Here is a 22,549-nt window from a genome sequence, read left to right on the forward strand (position 1 = left end):
CTTTTCAGCATTAACGTAGGAGGGGTAAATTTTTGCAATTGCCTTTCAAACATTTTGTAAAAGTCTCTGGAATTGGTTTTGTGGTAATTTTCTTCTATTGAGTCGATTAGACCTTTCTGTGATTGTCTCTTGGTACGCCTGATAATCTGTGTGAACTTTTTCCTGACGTTTTTGAAGTTGGTTGCATTTTCTTCTCTTTTGCGTATTTGAAATTTTAACCATGGATGATGCCTTTCTTCATGAATTTTGTCACGTACTGAGTTCCACCAGACATGTTAAATTATCTGTCAGTTTTATGTTTTGTGTGGCTTCTCTATATTTATAATTTCTAATTATTTGGTGGGGATCGAAGTTCCTCTTTCGTTTATTGCACTTTGGTTTCTTTTTTAGTCGTGTGAACTTAATTTTGATTTTAACAATGTAATGCTCTGAACTTGTATCTACCCCTCTTAATGCTTTAACATTGTAGATTTCTCTGTGGAAGAATTTGTCCACAAATACATGATCCAGTTGCCGTTTTCCTTTTCTCCAATCAGGATGTTTCCACGTTTTAAGTTTTTTGGTCTCCTTTTGAAGTATGTGGACTCTGAGATCAGTTTGTGTTCCCTACAGAGTTCAACAAGTCTTTGACCATTCTTATTTGTTTAATTATGTGGAGCCCATTTTCCAATGATATCCCGGGATTTCCTTTCTCTTCCGAGTTGGGCATTGAAGTCCCCTGACAGGACCTTAACACTGATAATATTTACTAGGTTTATTGTTTGGTCAAGGAGACGTTTCCACTTCTTTCATAGTCTTCATTGGAAAATTCTTCTAATTAGTAGGGGCATGGGCATTAATGTCGGTATAAATTTTTTTGGATTATTTTAAACTCAAAGTTGCAATTCTAGGGGAGATTGTTTGATAATCGAATCTATTATTTTAACATTGACTATAAACCTAGTTCCAAATTGGTGACATTTTTTCATAACCCTTATTCCACGTTTCCCATCGTAAATTATGAAGCCATGTGATTCGAATGGTTCTTCTGTAGTATATCTCATTCAATGCACCTTTATTACAGAATCCACATTTTTTTTAAAAGTTTGTATTTACGACTGACGCTAAGCAGGATCTGACTGGCTCTGTTGTTACCCAAGGGGACGTACGTAGACTTTCAGCTGCATTCGCTTCCTGAACTCTAAACACCACAGAACGAAATTATAGTACAACTCAGATAGAGTTATTGTCAGTAGTTTGGGTAGTCATACATTTCAGTCCGTATGTGTTGTGTAGTACGTTAGCACAAGATTATAAATTTTAGCGATCCATCCTCACCTTTAATAAAGTTGAGATTGAAATTAGAGGACTATGATCACGAAATTGTATACAAAAAGGGAGAAAGAACCAGGTAGCAGAGAAACTGTCTCGAATAAGGGATGTACAGTTAACTGATAAGAAACAGGAGCAAACGAAAGTGAGGAAATGCCGACGATCAAGGTAGTTTTGGAAGTTTTGACTCTTGAAATCCTTTGTTGTAACATAGTTCACACCTGTTTATTTGTTGTTTTCACTTTTGTGATCAGTTGATGTGTCATCTGACCTGCTGTCACTACTCATGACTTTTACTTGCGAAGGTAAAATATTGTTACCACATGACTCATATCCTATTACCAATGTACAGTATGACAACTGCCATGACTACAGAAGGGGAAGAGACACATCAATGACCGGACGAAAATTTCATAAGCTTGTGAATAAAATGTGTTATGAGGGATGTTTGAACACGTATCTGCTGCTTTGGAGACCAACACCATGACCACATAACCGTCAGGACACGGTTCTTTCAATTCGGTCGATGTTGTACATCTTGAACTTGAAACGTTCATTGTTTCTATTTTGCTTCTTTTTCCACAGTTCACTACACCTTCTACCTGTTTTCCGTTTGATCTGTTCAGTTTCTGACGGACTATCCATAGGGCCATTTTACCACTAAATCTAAGGGGGTCGATGGGAAGTTTTCCTTTTAAGATGCGTCCACTAGTGATTCCAAACGGTCACGCCTACGCTCCATATGACAAAGCTAATGCCATCACCGCTGTGTTCGAGCGCAACTTCACACCAGTGGAGGTGCCGATACATCTGGACAAAATTCAGATAGCAGAAGACAGACTTCAGGTCTACCTCGCAGCAGACCCTGAGGGAACAGAAGTCCAAGATCAGGAAGCTATCAGTGAAGAAGAAATCAGCAAGTCACTTCAGTGTCTTCCTCGTCAGAAAGCAACCTGGCTTGACATTATCACTGCCACAGTAATCCGAGAATGACCACCGACAGCCATCGAGCACTTCACCCACTTGTTTAATGGTATAGTGTTCCAGAAAATGTATCCTGAGGTTTTGAAGAAAGTAGTCACTGTTGCGGAGCCTAATACAGGATAGAATAATGCAGAACCAAACAAGCTATCGGCTATCAGCTTGCTCTCAACTCTCAGTAAGATATGTGAGAGAGTTCTGCTCCCCCGACTAACCGCACACCTCACTACTGAAGCAATATTCTCACATAAACAATATCGTTTTCGTAGCAGCCATTCACCCGCTCTCCAGCTCTTACGGGCTGTCAATAACGTCATCCAGGCTTGCAAAAATAGGGAGATCTGGATCACGGTTCTCCTCGATGTTTCACGAGCTTTTCCTATTGTGTGGCACCGAGGACAGATTTACCAGCTTTTCTCGTATGGCTAATCGAGCCACATGGTGCACCTTCTTGCTATTTATCTGGAGATGAAAACCTTCGTTGTGCGAGTTGGAGAAGCCACATCCATTACTGTCTTGCTGGAGTCCCGCAGGGTTATGCGTTGGGCCCTGTCCTGTACACACTACATCTATATCTAGACGGAAAATACCAAGCATGAGTTTAATGATGTCGAAGACAAATCCGGTGGCGTTAACAGCACTCGCATTAGCACAGATCTACTGGTCGGGGTAGTTGTGAATATTTGGATTTCGGTAAGTCTCTCTTCGGAAGCAGGGCAGCAAAGTCATTGTTTTATTTTCGGTACGTGATGTGTTGCCCTTGGCAGATGGGTATCTATAACGTTGTTTTACACACACTCAGCAATCATAAGCCCTCCAGTCATTCACCACCAGGAAAACATTATTTTTCCGTAGCCTTCTTCCCATGGTAGTATAAGCGCTATCATTAGTGATACTGAACGTTGCTTTCGAGAAAGCCTTTAGTACCTAAGGATTTCTAAGTAATAACCTACTCTTCACACTAGGCCACAATATGCTTGTAAATTGGTTATTACTCCTACATTGTATAGCACAACTACTTCTTCTAAATCCATACTGTACCAAGCAAGCTGGCGTGGAACGTTAGGTTGAGGTTACCTTGAACAGCTATTAGTAGTTCCACGCGTAAAATAATGCTTTCGTACATCCTTTAATTTCTAATGCCTTCACAAAATGCATTTTCCGGCAGTAGAATCAGTTTGCTAGGCGGCTGATAATACCTGTTCTCTTAATTTCACCACTAATACTTCACGAAAAGAACGTTGCCTTCCCTCTGGGGCTCCTCATTTATCTAAGACCCGCATGTTGATGGAACCTACCGATAATAAGTGCAGTTTTTCACAGATATGCAAGCAAGTCCTTATTGCTCTAACGATACCAAAAAGTGTGTGTCCTATTGCGAAGATCAAACAGATTCTTTTTATTCGGAAGAATGTCAGTAGGGAGAGAATGTCAGAATGAATGTTAATAATAATGAAGTTGTAGTTGTTATTGTTGTTGTGGTCTTCAGTCCTGAGACTGGTTTGATGGAGCTCTCCATGCTACTCTATCCTGTGCAAGCGTCTTCATCTAACAGTACTTACTACAACCTACATCCTTCTGAATCTGCTTTGTGTATTCATCTCTTGGTCTCCCTCTACGATTTTTATCCTCCACGCTGCCCTCCAATGCTAAACTTGTGATACCTTGATGTCTCAAAACATGTCCTACCAACAGGTCCCTTCTCCTTGTGAAATTGTGCCATAAACTCCTCTTCTCCCCAGTTCTATTCAGTACCTCCTAATTAGTTATGTGATTTACCCATCTAATCTTCAGCACTCCTCTGTAGCACCACATTTCGGAAGCTTCTATTCTCTTCTGGTCCAAACTATTTATCGTCCACGTTTCACATTAATACATGGCTAAACTCCATACAAGTACTTTCAGAAACGACTTCCTGCCACTTAAATCAGGACTCGATGTTAACAAATTTCTCTTCTTCAGAAACGCTTTCTTTGCCATTGCCAGTCTACATTTTATATCCTCTCTACTTCGACCATCCTCAGTTATTTTGCTCCCCAAATAGCAAAACTCCCTTACTACTTCAAGTGTGTCATTTCCTAATCTAATTCCCTCAGCATCACCCGACTGAATTCGACTAAATTCCATTATCCTCGTTTTGCTTTTGTTGATGTTCATTGATTTGTTGATGATAATAATCTATCATTCCTAATGCCATGACTTTCGCTTTATCTGGATCCCTGTCGGCGAGAATGTTACTAGTAGTTAGATAGGAATCAGGTTCGCACATGCACTTTCCACACTCGAATAATAGTACGTGGGAAAATAGAATTTTTCTGCTTAAACATCTTGGAAGGCTACAATATGTACCCTGCGTGATGCGTTGTGCGTGTTGTTATTCTTTTTCGGGCAGGTACTCCAGAATTGATCCCTGTAGGGCTTGCTTCTGCGTATGAGTGTCAGTGCTTAATCTTTTCGGTAAAATATAGCAGTAAAATTCATATCATTGTCGTAAAAACATTTTTGTTTAGATGTCCGTGAAATATAGCCTTAAATATCAAATCGTTCTTTTTGTTTATAACTTTTCTTCGCAATGTCAGTTTTAATTTTCGTAATATAACATTGACGTAACCCTCATAATTGCTTGTAAAAAATCATATTTTGCTCATTCAATTGATCTTGGATGCTCAAGTGACTGGCAATAGAGGTATATGAATATTCATGTTTATTACTCCATTTTCTTTAAATATCTGTTGACCGAAGCCGTTTTCTCAGCGAAGTTCCAACGTTTATGTGTACACCTTGTACATAAAGTTTGGGAACACTTTCAATTATTTATTGCTGATAAATATACAGATATGCCATTTTGAAGAGAAACACTGAAAGTTTTTTTCATGTATACCGCCACAGAATTGTTTGGTAATTTGCCGATAGTCAGCGCTAATCACAAATATGTGTAGTTCAGGTGCGGAGCGAGCTTTCTGTGTAATGGAATTCGCCAAAAGCAAGTGTGCTACAGTTGTTCAACGGGTGCTTAGAACAAAGTCCGGTAACAAGCCACCAACAAGTGAGGCCATTCACCACCACAAATTAGCTACCACAGGTTGCTTGTGCCCGACAAAGAGAAGCGAAGGTTCTAGTGTAGGTGAGGTGAATGTGGAGCGTGTACGAGAGACATTCATAATGAGTCCAAAGAAATCGATGCGTCTTGGATCCCGTGAACTCAAAATGGCTCGAGTGACAATGTAAAAAGTCCTCCGACAGAGGCTGTGTATGAAACCTATTAAACTGGAGTTGTGCAGAAGCTCAATGACGATAACAAAGACAGGCGTTTTGAGTTTTGTTCGCAGTTGTGACAATTGAATGAGGATGGGGATCGTATTGTTGACGGCCTAATTTTTAGCGACGAAGCCTCTTTTCACACTTATGGGAAAGTGAACAGGCATAATTGTCAGATTTGGGGTACAAAGCATCCACATGAATGTATTGAATTAGAGCGTGACTACCCGGAGGTTAATGTTTTTTGTGCCTTGTCACGTCAAAAACTGTATGTTCCATTTTTCTTCGCCGAGAGCACTATCACTGTGTATTCCTACTTGGAAATAGTGCAGCAGTGAGTGTGGCCTCAAATGCAATAGGACTCTCCGTTCGTCTTTCAGCACGATGGGGCTTCACCCCATTTTCATCGTGAAGTTCGTGTTTACCTGAACACGGAGCTGCAACATAAATGGATCGAACACGCTACAGAAGGGGACAGCTGTTTCATGAAATAGCCTCCCCGATCACCAGATCTCACTCCATGTGACTTTGGGGGGACACAGTAAAAATGTGGTTTATATTCCGCCTCTACCACGGGAAGTCGCAGAGCTCCGGGAGGAAATACGGGAAGTGACTGCCACAGTCGACAATGCTATGCTGGGACGGGTATGGCAAGCACTCGATTACCATACTGACGTCTGCAGGGTCACTCATGGTTCGCATATCGAATGCATGTGAAAAAACTTTCTCAGTTTCTTTCCAAAATGCAATATGTATGACAACTGTACAATGTTTAGTTCTTGTGCAATAAAAAATTGAAAATGTTCTCGGACTTGATGTACAACCAGTATTATTTTGGGCTCACATTGCTTTCTTGTCACGTCAGTGTTGCAATAAAATGGTGACTCTCTTAATGGTTTCTAAATAATCCTATTCCTTTCTTTTTCGACACCATTTGCGGGAGGATATTGCGCCATGTGAAACTTTATATTTTAGCTATATTTTTTGTACATAACTTTCTATTACGCTTTTCAGACATACCAGTTTTCGCTGATCAGGTTACTAGTACTTGTGCTATTTGACATTCTTTTGTTTATGGTCATTTTACCTTATATGACTTACTACAAAGAAAATTCGAATTGATCTAATCAATGTCTGATGATCACGTGATCGATATTGGAGCTAACACACTTCCTAAATTCCAGCCGGATAACACACATTTCTCTTTTTCCATCTGGAGTACATGTGGTGTCATTATAGCATAATTACCTTAAAAACAAGGTATAGGGCATCAGCTCTATTATGTAATGGTCCACAACTTTTTTTTTTTTGCACAAATAGTTTTACTGACATCATTTTCTGTGATGTCATAGTCAGCCGCCATCTTGTGACCTTGACCTTGCACCTACGAAGGGCAGAATGATTGTACTTTGACCTCGACAGCTCAGATGCATAAAAGTGTTGCAGGAAGAGCTGTCTCTAGGCAGTCCTCGCACTGCACTGCAGGATTAATACAGCATCACAGCGCTGCCACGCCATTGCAACAGCACACCACCTCGATTGGCCAAACATACCTATTGTTTTAATCAAAATTGGTCACTGCTCTTCTCGAGAGCTTAGCTTCTCTTACGAAGCGCCACCTATCCAAAGGAGCATTATTAATCATCCAAGAACAAGTTTCTTATTGGTTGAGGAAATATGCATGGGGGTCTGACAGACTGAGTAGGAAAGCATTTTTTTTCTCAAAATTCTGTTACTTCTTAAGTAATAAAACCCAGTACGTTCTCCTCGATGGTGAGTGTTCATCGGAGGTGAGGGTATCATCTGAAGTGCCCCATGTAAGTGTGTCTGGTCCGCTTTGTTTTCTATCTGCATAAAATATCTTTTAGATTGGGTGGATAGCAATACGCGGCTGTTTGCTGATGATGCTGTGGTGTACGAGAAGGTGGTGTCGTTGAGCGACAGTAGGAGGATACAAGATCACTTGAACAGGATTTGTGATTGGTGTAAAGAATGGCAGCTAACTCTAAATATAGATAAATGTAAATTAATGCAGATTAATAGGAAAAAGAATCTCGTAATGTTTGAATACTCCATTAGTAGGACAGCGCTTGACACAGTCACGTGATTAAGTATTTGGGCGTAACATTGCAGAGCGATATGAAGTGGGACAAGCATGTAATGGTAGTTGTGGGGAAGGCGGATAGTCGTCTTCGGTTCATTGATTGAATTTTGGGAAGATGTGGTTCATCTGTAAAGGAGACAACTTATAAAACACTAATACGACCTGTTCTTGAGTACTGCTCGAGTGTTTGGGATCCCTATCAGGTCAGTGGTGGTGTTGGTTGGTGTTTAACGTCTCATCGACAACGAGGTCATTAGAGACGGAGCGCAAGCACTGGTTAGGGAAGGATTGGAAAGGAAATCGGCCGTGCCCTTTCAAAGGAACCATCCCGGCATTTGCCTGAAACGATGTAGGGAAATCACGGAAAAGCTAAATCAGGATGGCCGGAGACGGGATTAAACCGTCGTCCTCCCGAATGCGAGTCCAGTGTGCTAACCCTATCAGGTCGGATTGAGGCAGGACACAGAAGCAATTCAGAGGCGGCCTGCTAGATTTGTTACTGACAGGTTTGATCATCACGCGAGTGTTACGGAAAAGCTTCAGAAACTCGGGTGGGAGTCGCTAGAGGAAATGAGGAGCTCTTTTCGTGAAGCGCTACTGAGGAAATTTAGAGAACGAGCACTTGACGGTGACTGCAGTACAATTTTACTAATGCCATCTTATATTTCGCGAAAGGACCACAAAGATAAGATAAGAGAGATTAGGGCTCGTACAGAGGCATATAGACAGTCATTTTTCCCTTGTTCTGTTTCGGAGTGGAACAGGGAGAGAAGACGCTAGTTATGGTAGGAGGTACCCTCTGCCACGCACAGTATGGTGGATTGCGGAGTATGTATGTAGATGCAGATGTAGATGTCTTTATTCTTACAACTTTCGTTGTTTATACGACTGAACTATGTTTCACTCCAGAACCGTGGTTAGGTATAGTCTTGCTTGTTACCGGGAAAGACTGGACATCGTTGCGAGCACACACATTTTTCAGGAGCATCCTATTCTCACAGCGAGTAACGTTGACCTGCTACGCTTGGAAGAAACGTTGCTGAACAGGGAATGCTTCCAAAGTACCCTTTACCAACCAATTGCCAGCGTTGGGAAGGGTCACATGGGGTCTGCGAAGCGGCTTGGCGAAAGTGACCCTTACGCTCGCTTGGCAGCCGACTTTGGATCGTGTCAGACATGCCTCCTGCATACGTCTCAGTTTATTAGCGGCCTCCCAAGCGGCGAGTAGGGCCCTTTACAAGTAGATTTCTGAATAAAGGCCACTTAGTTTTGTAAACGTATTCCACTGTTCTTTATAAACATTTCCTCAACTTACATGCACTATCAGACGCCCACATCCTGAAATTATCTCGCTCTTTTTAAAATCTGAACATATCATGTTTAGCGTTGTTTCCAAAGTACGGTGCAACCTGACATCTCGCACGTGGTTTTACTAGAGATGAAGGACATGTGTTTGAGCCTGTTAAAAATTTATGCCCGAAGTGGAAATAGAAACCATGCAACTCCCATATAAATTTGGAGTTTTTTAAATTTGGCCTTCCATCCTCCCTTGTAGAACTTCCATTTCCCTTCAGTACTCTCTTTGGCTAACTTAAAAATATAACGCGCTTAGTGCAACTCTTCTTTTAATTAATGGAATGCTAAACATCGTGCATTAGTCACAAAACTATAACCTTCTTTGTCCTGGAATAAAATGATATCCTCTATTGAAAGAAAGAAAGCTGAAATGAACTTTACATTTCTATTTGAGACATTTCAACAACAAATATCGGATTTGGAGACGTGGTAAAGGAATGATCAAGTTCTTCCTCTCACAGAAAAAAATTACATGTTCATTTCTGTCTGGTATCTTCTCCATAAAGTGAAATCAAATTTAAATCAGTCTGAAAATTAATTATTTTGACTGCGTGAGGGCGTAGGAAATTGGTAGGCCGGAAATCGTGTAAAAAAAAAGTCCAGCGTGACTTTTTTTTCATTCATCCCTTTTAGTAAGCACAGTTGTTTACGGAACCAAAATATCTTCTCAAGAAATGCAGGGAACATAAAGTTGTGGCGGTAAATTCAAGATTTCTTCTTGATGTTTCTATATTACGACTCTGTAGAAAAACTGCACGTCAGTCGTGCTTCGTAACGCCTTGCCATACTATGTTTCAGCGTATTTCTTTTTCTCTGTTGTTCTGTAATGATAGTCTTAGTAATCCTAGAATATGACACGCGTTTCATGAGTATGTGACTCAGCCTAGCTACACATGTTACTGCGTTAAGCTTAATTCGTGGTTATGGGAATCTCTGGTGACAACATTAATGAGCGTATGGTATTGGTGACCGGGAGACCCCTCGCGCGACGGTTCGGCCGCCGCTCCACAAGTTCTCTAACGCCACTACGGCTACTTGCATGTGAATGAGGATAAAACGATGATGAAAGACACACAACACCCAGTGGTCTCGAGGCAGAGAAAATCCCTGACACAGCCGGGAATCGAGCCCGGAACCCATTACGCGGGAAGAGAGAAAGCTACCGCTAGACCACGAAACGCGGACGTCTCTGGTAATTAGCAATACCTGTTAAACTACTTCAACATCGTGAATCCTTTTCTACATCTAAATCCATGAATGTGTCTATCCAACTGACCAAGTACATCGCATACCAGTGTGGGTCATAGACAACTATTATTTAATTTTTCATTTCTCTATATTTTGTCTTTGACAATGGAATACTACTGAGATCTGACTTTGGAATGTAGGTGGGCTTTTCTAACGTTCCCCCAAAACATGTTCCACATCATAGCAATCCATTTTTCTTCTGAACAATTTCTCACAACGTTTTGTGTCGTGAGCGAATATAACTCTGAAGTCTGTGGCGGCTAATCATGTCTCTATAGATGAACTCTAAGTTATGTACTCTACGTTGACGATAAATGGCTGAAGTCTTTGCAATACAGGCAGGAAATTCAGCATTCGTGGGTTTCCACAAAAGCCGTTTTCCGACTTGGATGCTGCCTACGAAATATCTTCCCTGCGCTGCATATCAGGAAGGCCTTGCAACGCTGCCATACGTTCGTGAGATTCAATACGCTTTCCGTTACTGGCATGTATAGTATGAACAACCTGAAGTAAAGCCTTCTTCATGGTATAGGTACCAACAACCTGCAGTAAAGTCGTCTTCATGGTACTGAGCTTTGTTCCTGTCACAGCTGTGAATTTCTTTACGAAACGTCTCCTTGCTGCGAGATCTTGTTCGCTTATTAACGTAATACATACAGTATATCATCGGCATACGGTGCACAGGAGGTGACAGTGAAGTTAATTGTGATGCCCATTATTCCGTCTCCAATGCTGACTAACACTGGCTCAAAAATGGTTCAAATGGCTCTGAGCACTATGGGACTTAACATCTGTGGTCATCAGTCCCCTAGAACTCAGAACTACTTAAACCTAACTAACCTAAGGACATCACACACATCCATGCCCGATGCAGGATTCGAACCTGCGACCGTAGGAATCTCGCGGTTCCGGAACACTGGCTCCACACGACTTACATGCAGTGCCATGGAAGTGAGCAACCGTGCCGTACTGATTGCCAAAAGTTAACTGCTTTACTTGTTTGTCCGTTTACCAATACTTACCACAAAGCATTGGTGATGCCTGTCTTAGCGAGATAAAGCAGTTACTCAATCCCATCTTCGGCATTATCTTGATTAAATAGCCATGTCTTACTCGGTCAAACGCCTGTTTAAAATCTAATAGTAGTATCGCTGCATTTCATTTTGTTTCAGAATATGCACATATAATATATGTCTGTTGACACGCCACTTCTGATGTTTCGCCCAGGCCACAAATGTACTGATATGTCCGCGAGCTGACTTTCAAAACAGTTTGGATTCGTAACTTCATTCCCCTCGTTTTCACCTTAAAATCACCTTTCGGCCATGTGACCGGGAGTGTTTTAAGTCTGTCGTTGCTGCCTTTCTTAGGAAATGATAAAATGAAACCATTCTTAATTTCATGTGAGATATTAGCGTCACTCCAGAATTCATTCGCCATTTCGACTAGGGTATGTTCAAGCATGTTCTAGAAATGCTGTCAAACCCAGGAGACTTCCCATTACCTGCATTGTTTGCGGCAGTCTCAATTTCATCACTACTGAACGATAGTTCCGGTGATTCTGTCTTCTCCTCAGACATACGGTGGATTACTTTCTCGAGCACTGTGTCACAAAGTACATTTATTTTAGTATTGTTGTATCAATTGCAATATTACTACAGAATTTTCTATATTATACTGCACTGTGCAGTGTTATTTTCCTCAAAGTTTCGTCTGTGGCATCAACTATTAAAGCATGATGGAGTCTTTCCTACCTCGGAAGGTGAAAACGAGATGCTATTTCAACCTGTGCAGTGAACGTCTGTCACGAGCAGGTTATGATACTTAACACGTAACATCCTCGAAGATATTACCGCTTTGATATAGCTCACGGAGGCATTGATAGCAGCCGCGCGGGGTAGCCGTGCCTGTCTAGGACGTCTTGTCACGGAACGCGCGGCTCCCCCCCCCCCCCCCCCCCTCCTCCCCCGCCGTCGGAGGTTCGAGTCCTACCTCGGGCATGGGTCTGTGTGTTGTCCTTAGTGCCTTAATGTAAGTTAGCTTAAGTTAGATTAAGTAGTGCGTAAGCCTAGGGACCGATGAACTAAGCAGTTTGGTCCCATAGTCCTTACCACAAATTTCCAGGTTTTCCATTCATAGCAAAATTCTTTAGTTTTTCCTGCCAGTATACTCTGAAGAGAAAGAAACTGGTACACTTTGCTAATATCGTGTAGAGCCCGGCGAGCAAGCGGAAGTGCTGCAACACTACGTGGCATGGAGTCTATTAATGCCTGAAGCAGTGTTGGAGGGAACTGGGCCATGAATCCTGCAGGGCCGTCCACAAATCCCAAAGACTACGACGAGGGGGTGGAAAGCTCTTCTGGCACATCGAAAGGCATCCCAGGTACGCTCAGTAATGATGATGTCCGGAGAGTTTAGTGGCCTGCGGAAATGGCTGAACTCTGAAATGTTCCTGGAGCCATTCTGTAACAATTGTGGACGTGTGGGATCCTCCTGGAGTTGCCCAAGTTCGTCGGAATGCACAATGGACATGAATGGATGCAGGTGATAAGACTGGATTCTTAGATACGTGTCACATGTCATAGTCGTATCTAGACGTAACTACCGCACACGCCCCAATCCATTATAGAGCCTCCACCAGTTTCAACACTCCCCACTGAGCTGTAGGGTGCATGGATTCATGAGGTTGTCTCCATACCCTTACGCGTCCATCCGCGCGATACAATTTCATGCGAGACTTGTCCGACCGCGCAACATGTTTCCAGTCATCAAAAGAACAATGTCGATGTTGACGGGCCTAGTGCAACTTAACGAATTCTACATGCCATACTCAGCGACCTCTAATGGACAGCTGTAGAGGTTTCCATATACACGAAACCAATAGTTCATTCAGTGTCCTCCTTTACAGTTTTTACCCTCTGCAGCTCCCTCTCGTACTATGTGAGCAATTCCATGGTGTCTTTACGGATATCCTACCATCCAGTCCCATACTAGTTGCCATAAATTTCATTTCTCGCCGATTTCGCGGGGAGACTCCTCATTCCTTACCCCATCAGTCCACCCAGTTTTCAACTTTATTCTCTAGCACTACGTCTCAAATGCTTCAGATCTGGTTTCCTCACAGACCATGTTTCACTATCATGCAATACTGTGCTATTACCGAACATTCTCAGGAATTTCTCCCTCAAATTAAGGCTTATGTTTGATATCAGAAGACTTCTCTTAGCCAGGAATTCCTTTTTTTCCAGTGCTTGTCCACTTTTTATGTCCTCCATACTACGTCCATCTTGGACTATATCGCTGCCTAAGTAGCAGAATTATTTAACTTTATCTTCTTCGTGATCCCCAATTCGGATGTTAACTCCCTCGCTAATCCCTTTTGTGGTAGCTCAGATTACTTTCGTCATTCTTCATTTTACTCGCAGTCCATATACTATACTCATTGGTCTGTTCGTTACACTGAACACATCCAGTAACTCATCTTCACATTTATTAAGAGTAGCAATGTCGGCAGTAAATATTATCATTGATATACTTTCACCTCGAATTTTAATCCCATTCTTGATACTTTTGCGGCGGCGCGGTTCCAGTCTTCCTTTACCTGCTCCTCCTGTGAACTCGTTGCAGCAGATCACCTGTAATAAAGTCGAGCAGAAATATACCGTATTGCAAACTCGCACGAGGCTGCATTCAACGTAACTATTCCAAGAATCGGAAAAAGGTCTTAATCTTGAATGAAAGGTGGAAATATTGGCAAAACTCCAGAATATTTTGAACTTTGATAGTTTACACGTTCATTACCAAGCCCGTGCTAATCTTAACACAGTTATGCACAAACCCTTTCATTCACGTTAGCAAGTTTACGATAACATATTTGCATAGATCTGAACAGCTACAAAGCACTGATTGTTCTTAAATGAAAATGCTCGCCATACTGTTAAGTTTACGGGTGTCTAACGCACTCAAGTTTTTAGACACCGGTCTGCTCAATATGTCACGTGCAATCACTGTCCTTTCTCATGCATAAAATTACTTAAAAATCCGTACTTTCTAAAAAATACACTGGAATAAATATGCCCTCGCCTTAAGACACTTTTGGAACATGCAGCACAACTAAAACCAGGAAATTATAACTTTCTTCGGAGCTCATACTACACCGACTATTTTAGATTGCTTTAAGAATTCTATATCTCCAAGAGAAAAAACACACAAAGAATACTCCGTTCTGATTGGTCAGTTTTCTTTAAGGCCAATAGAAAAACCTTATTCTCCCGCGTTAGTCAGCGCTTTTCATGACTAACCAATGAACAAATAACAACCCTTAGAACTGTACTTTTTCCCGAAATAAACATTTAACATTCTGATATTTTGTTTATGCTGTACGTTATTAACTATTTTTATTTGCAATCGAATTAGCTTTCTTTTTACCATAAACTTACTGAACATATCACGATGCAAAATTCCCCGCCGTCTGCATTCACACTGTCTTAAACTTTTCTCACGCTAGTTCTTATAGCGTTTATCGGTTAAACAACGATCTACATATTTACTTTAGATTACATTCACGCATCATTCATACTACTAAAAGCATATCCAGAACTGTACAAAAATAAATAAACAATAAAACCTTCAAGAAATAAACAGAACAATTCACAAACATCCTGTTCACCTATTTTTTTAATGTCTCTGTGCATTACTGGACTCTGGTGAATGAAAATTAGAACTACATACTCGACTGATGTCACTTCAGACCATCTCTCACGGTGCACGCATGTCATTCTTCTGATACACAGGCTCTAGACAGGAGCGATATAAGGAGCAATGCCTTACATCCTCCTATGATAATGAAGTTGTTTTCCAGAAACTTTAGAATTCTACAAAATATCAATTCTGGTTTCAAATTTTAAAGCTTTCAAAAAATTCTTATTTTTATAAGCTAAAATTACAAATTTTTTACTCCAGACTACAACTAACCTAGCCTAATCTTTTATTTTCATTATGAAAAATCATTTCGCATTTGACTAAACTGATACAAATTTTCATAGCAAATTTTCAAAATTTTAATAACTTTTCTACTTTTTTAAATGCATGTTTCATAAAAGTCATTTGAATTTAACTACTTGTCCACTTTTTTATTTAAAGGAACCACTATTTGTGTCCTTCCATTTAATAATGATACTTTATTCTACCTTAGCACCAGCAAATCACCGTTGACTTTTGGTCACACACATTTACCTGGTTTTTGATTATGGCACCTTTACATTGTAGCGTCTGTAGCATTCTTCCACTCTCCACATATCTGTCCTTTCAAGGTTTACATGTAACGTTGTCCCTGAAACCATACTTCCGTCTAAGACAACTTTCTTTACACACATCCTAATACACCATTATTACAGGAAATTATTTAAAAATTTAACATTTCGTTTAATTTGACTTCAAATGAAATTAAATTAAGTGTTGCTTCTTTATTTTACTTTAATCAGCAAGATCAAATATAATAGAAAATTTTTATTCAATAATTAATTTCCTGTAGAAGACGTCATGGGTTTTTTAATAAAACTAGTTGCTATTCAAAGCAAAACTTATTCTTTACTTTAACTCAACCTGAGAACGTTTAATTGTGAAATAACAAATTTCACAATCAATTATTTACAAACTTTTTATAATTCACTGTTATCATTTTTTGCAGTGCCTCTTAGCGTCACTTCTTCTTCATACTTTTTAGCACTATTCAGCAGAAATCAAAGACTTTTTATTTACAATGGATATATAATCTCCACTTTCATTCATATTCCTTTCATAATAGATGTTCTTGAGCTTTATGCAGGTATAGTTTTCATAATTTTTTTATACTTCCTTTACCAATTTAGCCACGGTGTATCCCTTGCCATCGTTAGGTTTACAACACACCTTTGCCTGACCGCTACAATATAATGCTCATCATAAGCATCTTCTTTTTGAACCACACATGTCACATCCATTACTGGCATTATTAAAAGTTCATTTCTATTTGGCATAGATTTTAACCAGTTTTTACTCATACCACATAAATCACTGCCACTATCTGCTAAACACTGTACTTCTTCGTTACACACTTGCAGACTAATAACTGGCTGACTGAACACCTTCCTTTCATTTATAGTCTCAGAACCCTCCTCAAACAAATCGTTCACAACGTCCCTTCTATCGAAACTTTCCCTGTTTCCAGAAATTAGACAGATTTTTGCTGAATTACCCTCATCACTTCTCTCCCCCATACTAACTATTCCATCCACTAATAACAGCTCAAGTTTTTTCCGGCGTATCGCCATTCTCCCTTTCCTCCCTCTTTTCTCCACAATTAATGGGCTAACCCCCATTTTGGTTACCATTTTCCTGCCTCTCCCTTATAGTCTAACAAATGGCATCATTTATAGACGCTAGTATTTCTTCGAAATTGACATCACTAATATCCCGTAATTCTGCAGCTTCTATGCTTTCTCCTTTCCCAGAACATGACTTGACTTCAGCTTGGTTGCTGAAGGCTTTATGGCGATCAGGTTCTGTCGCATTTTACGGAAATGCATCACCCATTTTGTGTGCAATGCAGTGCTTATTTTTTTTACGTGTGTCCATAAAATCCCCTAAACCCTCGTTAAATGCACAGATTTTTATGTAGCTCGTTTCGTTTGTTATTGCTACCTTCTTCTGCTCCTCACTTTTAATCCCTGTGTGTTTAGTGCTAACACGTACAAATGGTTTTACTAGAGGGTTCAGATTACTACTTCCCGTCTTGTAAACGCTACCTCTTTCACAGACGGCATTTATCTTAACGTATTCTTGGATTCAGTAGCATTTCTTACGTTTACCCCCATTTGCTATCGCCTTGGCTCAACATCATCCTCTCGCACCGGAGAATACGACCGATAATTATGCACCTCCTCCCCATTAGTTCGCCGATCATTTGCTGAAAAGCGCCACCTCCCAGCACGTCTGATCCTGCTTTTTCCGTAATACGTGAGAATTCTGTTAGCGTTTACATTCTGCCGCAGTTCTGCATTATTTGGTGGTCTGACATTACGATTTACATGCTCCTCCTCATGCAACAGCTTCTCAACACTCTCCAAATAATTAATGAATTTATGAACGTCATCCCTCGGAGCTGCAATAATTTTGTTTCGCCAGTTCATGGACAGTTTACCTTTCAGGCCCATAACAATTAGTTCTGGCTAGACTTTATTGTTTTAATATGACAAATTTTTCGTCCACTTTAACGCAAACTTTCTTACGGTTTGCTTTCTGAGATTAAACATTTTCCCCACCCATAAGCTATTTATCAGCTCCATTTGTTTTTGCTTGCCCCAATATTCCTTAACAAACGCCTCTTTAAATTTATCTATAGTATTGTACTGTTCAGTAGTGGTAACCCCCCAAGCTCTAGCCTCTCCTAAATATTTAGACGTAAAAAACCCTATTTTTCGTCTATCTGACCACAAACTTGGTAGAAAACCTTCAAAGCAATTCTAAAATTCTTTTTCGATGTACATTTCCTGTTGGATCAAAATGTAAAATCTGTCCGTTGGTGACATATGATATTTCAGACGATTTTGCTACTAAACTACACCCACTACCGTTAGTTCTATGTACGAGGTTAGTTTCAACTTGGCATAATCTACTGCTGTGCTCATTCAGCTTATTTTCAGCCTCTTCTACCTGGTTAGTTAGCTGAAGAACATTTTCTTCAGACACACCCACTCAGTCAGACACACTTTTTACTCCATTCAAACATTTGGCATATTCAGAACTGATTTTACTGTCTAACAATTTGTTATCATTTAGACATGTAGACTCTACCGCTTCTATTTTGACCTCTACTTTCTGCGCACTTTCTTTTATCAAATCTACCCTTTGGTTGTTTTCAATAGCAACTTTTTTCACGACATCTGTTTATTCACTTTTTACAATTTCAATGTGTTGTTGGCAGTTATTCTCAAGTTTAGAAATTTTACCATACACTTTACTTTCTAATGACTTCAAATAAATTTTCCAGATACGTTTTAAAACGGCAGTCTGCTTTTCAAATTTTTCATTAAAATCAGTAGTTTGCTTTTCAATTTTCTGACCAACTGTGTTAGTGAAATTGGTATGGCAATCTTTTATAGAACTCATTAATGCTGCAAACAGTTCTTGCATACTTCCAGGTTCTATTTTCTGCATTACTGTTTCCTTTTTACTTTGTTCCACGGGTACTATAGCAAATTTGGTATCCACATTTGACGTATTTGTTTCAGTAACAATAGTCACACTGACATCAAAGAATCAGTTGTTACCGATTTCATGCTTAATGTCACTTTCAGGAGTTACATTAACCCCACTAGTCACATTAACGGATGTACTTGAAGCACATTCTACTCCACTGTCCGTAAGTAGCACAGAAATATCGTCAAAAACCTACTTTTGTTCAAATGGCTCTGAGCACTATGGGACTCAAGTGCTGTGGTCATTAGCCCCCTAGAACTTAGAACTACTTAAACCTAACCAACCTAAGGACATCACACACATCCACGCCCGAGGCAGGATTCGAACCTGCGACCGTGGCAGTCGCACGGTTCCGGACTGCGCGCCTAGAACCGCGAGACCACCGCGGTCGGCAGCTCCTTTTGTACTTTAACGTCTACTCCTCCTCTCGGTTCGGGCGTGATAGTTTGTGAAGCACTTACTGTGAATGAAAGTCCTTCCTCTTTTTTGGTATTTACAAAATCTTTATCACTTTCCATGTTAATCAGTCTTGCACAAAAAATGTAACGAACTTATAACTCGTTGAATGCTGCCGCCTCAGCGTGCTGAAACTGTGAGTCCGACCTCCTTCGTCTGCAGTACCAATTTCAGGGCCCCGCTCGTCGTGTTAAGGCCGGTTCCCACTAGAGCATGGCAGCACTGCGTGCGGCAACGGCAGCGGCAAGCGTTTTCCGCTTTGACGTGGCGCCTCGCGGAATTGGCGTTCCCATCTGGAAGCGACAGATGCTATTGGTAGCCAATGACGGACAGCCACTGAGGTAAGGGGAGGGACCGACTGAAACGCCCGGTGCGTTTGATTAACAATATCGTGCGCTTTCAAGAAGAAAAGACAAACCTGAGTGCAGACATACCAATTTTCTCATTTTCTGTACAATGTACTCTTCCACATATTTAATTTTCATTTTTTCTCATGATTGTTCACTATCTCAAAACAAATTGAAACAGTGTACGCTAAAAGAGATTATTCAGATAGTTAAGCGATACAAAAATCTAAAAGGTGATATGGTAGCAGGTACAGGAAGAGAAAACAGTAAGAACACAAAGGTTTGGAGGAAGGGATGAGAGGGGTAGCCACCTGATAGAATTTCGCACAGAGCATAATGTAATAATCGGCAACACCTTGCTTAAGAATCATGAGAGAATGATATATATTTGGAACAGAGTTATCGAAACCAGATTTTAAATTGTAACACAATTCTCGGTACAGACGCAAACCGACAATAATTTATTGGTTACATGCTGCAGTTTAGAACTAAAGAGACAGTAAACGGTAGCAAATTAAGACGATGGAACTTGAATAAGTCAAGACCCACAGTTTTTCGATAATCTTAAAGGTACCGTAAGGCAACGGTTGACTGAAACAGAGGATGGAATCCAGTACAATGCGAATGGATATCTTTGAGAGAAGAAGTGATGATGCAGCACAGGATGTGAATGAGAAAAAGGTACAGTGGAAATCGTTGGATAAAAAGTGATATATCAAATTTCATTCACAAGAATGAAAAATATAAAAATGCAGGAATTAAAGTAGGCCATGGGAAATAGAAATGTCTAAAAATGATGTTGACACAGAGTCCAAAATCGCATCGGTAAACATAGGATAATGAAAATGCGAAAGAAGAATGAATACTTTGCTCAAAGCAGAAGCAACTGCCAAGAACTCATTTGGCTAGCCAGAAGTATGCAAATGAGAGAAGGCTATAAAGTGGAAGGAAAGTTTAGAAAGGAGAGGAGGATGGGTTATACATATTAACATGAGCACAATGTTAGATCCCTGTGAAATGTATGTATGGACACTCAAGGCAAGCCGGTCAGAGTGGTCGTCCGGTTCTAGGCGCTACAGTCTGCAACCGAGCGACTGCTACGGTCGCACGTTTGAATCCTGCCTCGGGCATGGATGTGTGTGATGTCATTAGGTTAGTTAGATTTAATTAGTTCTAAGTTCTAGGCGACTGATGACCACAGAAGTTAAGTCGCTTAGTGCTGACAGCCACTTTCAACTCAAGGCAATACTGGTCGTACCACTTGGCTAAGTAGGCAGACTGAGGAACGTCAAAACTGTGTATATAGCATTTGCATATTTAGAGAAAGGTTTTCACAATCTTAATTGAAAATTATTCTTTGAAGCTCTCGTGGTATCATCGATAAGAAAATGGTCAAATGGCTCTGAGCACTATGGGACTCCAATTCGGAGGTCATTAGTCCCCTAGAACTTAGAACTAGTTAAAACTAACTAACCTAAGGACATCACACACATCAGTTCCCGAGGCAGGGTTTGAACGTGCGACCCTAGCAGGCTAGCGGTTCCAGACTGCAGTGCCTAGAACCGCACGGCCACCCCGGCCGGCTCATCGATAACACACATGAATACAAGATTATATACAACTTGTACAGAAACCAAACTGCATTTCTAAGACTTCAGTGACTTGAAAGGGAATCAGTAGTTGAGAAGGCAGAAGTAGAGATGATATAAAATGAAGACTGTCAATAGCAGGAAAAGCGTTTCTGAAAAACAGAATTTGCTCACATTGAATATAAATTTTAATGGTTGAGTACTGTTTTGTAAAGGTATTTGTGTGGAGCGTAGCCTTGAATATAAGAGGAACGTGGACGATGAACAGTTCTGTCAAGAAGACAAGGGACGCTTTGAAACCCTCGTGATAAATAGGAATGCAGAAGGCTATATACGAAGATCTTGTAACTAAGTAAGAAGTACTTGATTAAAGAGAGGCACAACTTTATTACAAGAAGGGTTCCTTTATAGAACATATTATGAGGCATCAAAGAATTGTCAGTATGATAATAATGGCTAAATCGTAGAGTGAGACTAAGGATTGCCAACGGTAAGCAGATTAGACTGGATGTAGAATGCAGTGGTTAAGTAGAGACGAAGAGGCAAGCAGTGGATAGGCTACTGTGGAACACTGTACCAACACACAGACGGATTGTATTTCTTGTTAATGCAGCCCAACAGCAGATAACATAATTTTTCTTTAGGTAGGTCAGTTGCGTATTTACTGCCAGAATATTTCTTTAATGCAGCCTCTAGCACATTTATTTGTGATGTATTTGTGTATACATTTATATTAGTCTCTGCAAAGAGCCTTATGTTAGAGAAAAGTTAAAACTTGAATGCAGTTGTCTTATGGCGACTGTCAGCAAATGATGGTTCAAATGGCTCTGAGCACTACGTGAATTAACTTCTGAGGTCATCAGTCCCATAGAACTTTGAACTACTTCAACCTAACTAACCTAAGTACATCACACACATCCATGCCCGAGGCAGGATTCGAACCTATGACAGTAGCGGTCGCGCGGTTCCTGATTGCAGCGCCTAGAACCACTCGGCCACCACGGCCGGCTCAGCAAATGAGAAAGTTTAGTTACTGTTATGGCCACTCTGCCATTTGTAAGATTTTCCATAAGACATGTATTCCTTCACGAAACAACAACCAATGAGTGATTACGTTCTTATCCATGACTTTCGAATGCACTGGCAGTTCTCAAACTGTGTAGAAGTCACCAGTGACACACTTTTACATATGCTGCCATAAGTTTTTTATTTGTTTCATTATTATTATTATTATTATTATTATTATTATTTATTTGGCAGTAGAGACTTTTCCGCTGACTTCAGATATCATGTGACCATTCTCAGGCTTATTAAAGGGCGCACGAGCGTCATATAAAACTATTTTTAGTTGCCATGTTTGTCGGGGAAAGCAGGTTAATCAAAAAATAAATACTGTATTTTGGAACCCAAACCTGGAATCGGCAATTGGATTATAACTGTGAAAGCAATTATTACAACTGGTACTTCATAACTACTTGCAAGGCTGTGATCAGTGAGGCTTTATGGATATTGAAAACGATTGACATAATATTATATTTAGTTTACGAAATTTGCGGCTGATACAACCATATGGTTTACGACGAGCACAACGCAGTATCGGTCGTATTGCGCGCGACAACCCCACAGCCCGTCCGCCGACATATCATTCCATATCTGTAGAG

This window comes from Schistocerca gregaria, chromosome X (assembly GCF_023897955.1).
Source record: "Schistocerca gregaria isolate iqSchGreg1 chromosome X, iqSchGreg1.2, whole genome shotgun sequence".
In the NCBI taxonomy this organism is placed as follows: Eukaryota; Metazoa; Arthropoda; class Insecta; order Orthoptera; family Acrididae; genus Schistocerca; species Schistocerca gregaria.